Raw genomic sequence first — 5,000 nt, forward strand, 5'->3', positions numbered from 1 at the left:
CCAGGGGCCCACGGAAACAGGGAGGACTTACATACATACATACATATATATATATATATATATATATATATATATATATATATATATATATATATATATACACATATTTGTACATAGTAGATTGAGATGGAGAGAGAAGAGAAAAATGAAGAACAGAACACAGCCAAGACACACAAACTGACCAGAGCAGTTAGTCCAGACCTCGCCATGTTCCACAGCCTCCGCGAATCAACATACAAATGAAAACCTTTTTCTAGGTAGAGCATCATGTGCATAAGGCATAAGATCCAACGGACGTGACATTCGTAAACAGTTGGGAAAGGCATGGGTGAGTCTCTAACACTTTCTTCCCCCCAGCAAAGGCCTAACAGTTAAACTAGCATTCGTTTTATTTTCAAATATGGTTTCGTTTATTTAAAAAAAAAGCTTGAAGGTGATTGTGATGATGATAGTGATGGTGATGATGAAATATCAAAGAGGAGGACGGAGTAGGAGGAGGAAGAAGAGGAAGAGGAGGAGGAGGAGGAGGAGTAGGATTAAGAAGAGAAGGAGGACGAAGAGGAAGAAGGAAATCACAAGATTACACAAAAACGAAATCACAAGATTACACAAAAACAAAAAAATACTCAAATTATCAACAAATTCATTAATAGATACACTGCAGCGCAAGGCCTTCCCGGTGGCAACAAATTCTAAGAAATCTCAAGCACTTTTTTCTTATCTAATTTTACTTTCTGTTTGTGAGAGTAAGAGGCTAAGGGGGTGAGGGTGTGTGTATTTGCTTATTTGTTTGTTTGTGTGTGTGTTGCTTGTTTATGTGTGTGTCGATTATGTGTGTGTGTTATTTGTGTGTGTTATTTGTTTGTTTCTGTGTGTGTGTCGATTATGTGTGTGTTGTTTGTTTGTTTCTGTGTGTGTCGATTATGTGTGTGTGTTGTTTGTTTGTTTCTGTGTGTGTGGGCGTGTGTGCTTTCATCATGAAAGTATTATATCAAAGGAGACATTTTTCTTCTAACTTCCGAGACACATCGGTCTGTTCTTAAACCCTTTCGTCTTCCCCCGATGGACGACTTCCTCTCGCGAAAACTTTGAAATTTTGGCAAAAAAAAAAAAGACTTTGAATAACATGGAAAAAAGCGAGAACGCGATATTTTTCTCTCTTTTTTTTCTTCGTTTTTTACAAAATAGGTAGACATAACAAGTGCACAGTCTATATGTCTGTTCTTTTTTTTTTTTTTTTTTTTTTTTTTGATGGGGGAGGCTTCTTCTTCGTTTTTTACTAAATAGGTAGACATAGCAGACGCACACAGAAGGGTCGTCTATATGTTCCTCATTTTTTTTTTTTTTTTTGGGGGGGGGGTGGAGGGGCTTCTCGTACCCCCTTTCTTCTTTATTTCAACAATCTCTGACAGGTAAGTCTATCATAAAGATTTCAAATTGATCCTTTTCGAGACATTTCAATAATGGGAGGAGGTCAACAAAGACGAAAACCACGATTCGACCTGCACTTTGAGACCAAAACGTCCCATTTGACAAAAAAAAAAATAAAAAATGAAAAATAAAAAATAATAAAAAGTAATAAAACCTGATGCCGTCTGATAGAATTTTCGAAACGGGACAACCGCCATAAAAAGTGTCCATCAACTTACCCATTGAAAAAAAATAACAATTTCCACCGTACGTTACATTGTAGATGCCCATCAATAACACAATCACATCTAATTCCCTGGATTTTATCTAGAGATTGTATTTAAGAAACCCTTGTATTTCCATTAAAAAAATACAATATCTTCCCAACCTTCCACCACGTATTAAGGTACAAATAACATAACATAACATTCCAGAAACTTCGAAATCCTCTTCCTTGTGTAGGGAAACATCTCAATAATTATCAATCGAGTGAAATAACGATTCTATAACGTTAATTTCAGCCCAGGTTTCGAAATTCTGTGGCTGGTGTTGCTGGTATGCTATGTGTAACACGTAGAGAAAATCTAAAATAGAGAAAACGTGAAATAAAGAAAGTGTTTAAAAGAGAAAACGTAAAAAAGAAAATGTAAAACAGAGAAAACGTAAAATAAAGAAAGCGTAAACTAGAGAAAACGTAAAATAAAAATAAAGAAAGTGTATAATAGAGAAAACGTAAAAGTGAAAATGTAAGAGAAAACGTAAAGTAAAAAAAGCGTAAAATAGAATAAACGTAAAAAAGAGAAAACGTGAAATAAAGAAAGCGTAAAATAAAATTTAAAAAAAACTAAAATAAAGAGAGTGTATAATAGAGAAAGCATAAAATAGAGAACATGCATTATAAAAAAAAGTGAGCAATTCAAAAAGATAAAACAAAAATAAAGTGATGGATAAAGACAAGAGCAGATGACTATCTTCAAAGCAGATGGCGCTAATGGATGTACGTGCGAATATTATTGGCATTCCCGTTCAAGGGTTATATGCATGCGGATGGACACTTAAAACCTTTCACACTAATGCGCACACACTCCCATGTGTTCATGCTCTCTCTCTGTCTGGGTTTCTGTCTGTCTGTCTGTCTGTCTGTCTGTCTGTCTGTCTTTGTCTCTGTGTCTCTTTCTCTCTCTGTACATGGCCAAGACACAATGTGTGTGTGTGTTATATAGTATATGCATATTATATTGATATTATGTATAGATATATAGATACTTAGATATATAGATATATCTATATCATCTATATAATGCGTGTGTGCGTGTGCGTGTGCGTGTGCGTGTGCGTGTGCGTGTGCGTGTGCGTGTGCGTGTGCGTGTGCGTGTGCGTGTGCGTGTGCGTGCGTGCGTGTGTGTGTGTGTGTGTGTGTGTGTGTGTGTGTGTGTGTGTGTGTGTGTGTGTGTGTGTGTGTGTGTGTGTGTCTGCGCGCGCGCGCGCTATATATATATACAGGCATACATATATACATCGTTTTATGCATTCATACATATAAATATATTTACTTATATACACATTTACACACACACACACACACACACACACACACACACACACACACACACACACACACACACACACACACACACACACACACACACACACACACACACACACACACACACACACACATATGGAACGCCCTTCCCAATCCCCCGTGGTTGAGCGCTTCCACTCCAGTCCCGGTTGCGCCTTCACCTGCAACACCTCGGGGCGGTTTTCGCGAAGAATCTATGACTGCCCTTTGCGCTTTCGTATTTCATCTGCGCTGCTGCCATGGTTTAAAGATGAAGGTGCTTATTAGAACAAGCATTTATATTGTTACAGACCCTGTGCCAATTAGCTATTGTAATAATACAGTTTGGTTTAAATTGCATTAAATCCTACTTACATTATGGCGATCAACATCATACATTTAGTATATTCAACGTCATATGGCGCCACTTCGTTGTTATTTCATGTTATAAAAACGATATTTGTAATTTCCCAAGTAGACTTCTGCAGAAAACTCTAGAAGACCAATTAACATTTTTTTAAAGTCAAAAGAGGCCTCCAAGCACTCCCTGTTCTTCCCAGTGCCGATTAACCTTCAAATCTGACGAAGTGCGTTCTGGATGTCCGCGTCTCACAAGGACAAAAGTAAAGACAGGTCAAGACAGTCCCGAAGAACGTCAATAAAAATCGGGGAAAATATACGAAACGGTGAAAGCAAATTTGACAATGAACCTAAATTTCTTAAGTCAATTCCCGTTACAGAATTATCTCCATCAGTGCGTTGAAATTTGCGTTGTGATGTTAAAGACTTTGAGGCCCTTTTTCATTTAATGCCAGCCGTTAATTGACACTCTTCCTACACATTGACAACAATTTTCTATTCGAAAATATCTGTAAAATATATATACATAGGTAATATAATATATATACATATATGTAATATAATATATATACATAAATAATATCATAATTATATATATATATATATATATATATATATATATATATATATATATATATATATATATATATGCATGTATAGATATATATAATTCATTCATTCATATACACATTTATTCATCTATGCATTTCAATAAATATTGATAGATATGTATTACTTATGTATGTATGTATGTTGTATGCACATGTGTTGATATATCCATATATGCACGCATGTATGTTCATATATATGCAAGTTTACATATCTATGTACGTTTTTTGTGTGTATCTGTGCGTGTGCATGTCGGGTGTTCGTGCACGCCATTTATTGTTGCCATTATTACCATTATTTCTTTTTCCTCATCATTCCGCATATTTCCTGTTTATTTCTTCAAGCCCTTATGTATCAGCTGACTTCTTCCTTTTTTCTTATCATTTAAATGTATTCAAAAGGATATTTGAAATAAAACAAACAAGTTATTTGTTAACTATCGTATTCTCACGTATGTCTTTTAACACAAAAGTAATGCACATGTGATGGCAGCATTGGCAGTAACCCTGGTTTGCATTACAAAAGTTTTATTTTGTTCTTTAAACTTTGAGATATTCCGAACTTCTTAAATAACTCAATCGCTGCCTTGATTTTCGCATAAAAAAAAATCTTTATTTTCTTTCTCAACCATTCATAAAATAAACAGTTATTGCACTAGAGATCTACTATATATTTCGCGTGTTTCTACCGTATCTGACGATGCTCCTTAGAGGCCCGATCCACTAACCATTCGTGACGACGGACACTTTCCTCTCTTAAAATCGTTCTTTAATTATCTTAATATTCTTAACTCTTTGGAAATAACTCTTTTATCTACGTTCCTATTGGCCAATTCCCTCGAGGAGGTGAATTTCTGGTTTGTTGCTTTGTCGTGGTTAGAATGAGAACAGACAGATTGTAACATCAACATTGAGTAGAAAATAAATAAATTTATATATTTCATGAAACAATAATACTATTAACTAAACAGATCTCATGTATAAAAGCTTTTAGTAAAATATTTTCCCAACAAATTGTAGTACACGTATTCTGTATCACATCAATCACATTATACATC

This window comes from Penaeus vannamei, chromosome 28 (genome assembly GCF_042767895.1).
Source record: "Penaeus vannamei isolate JL-2024 chromosome 28, ASM4276789v1, whole genome shotgun sequence".
Classification (NCBI taxonomy): domain Eukaryota; kingdom Metazoa; phylum Arthropoda; class Malacostraca; order Decapoda; family Penaeidae; genus Penaeus; species Penaeus vannamei.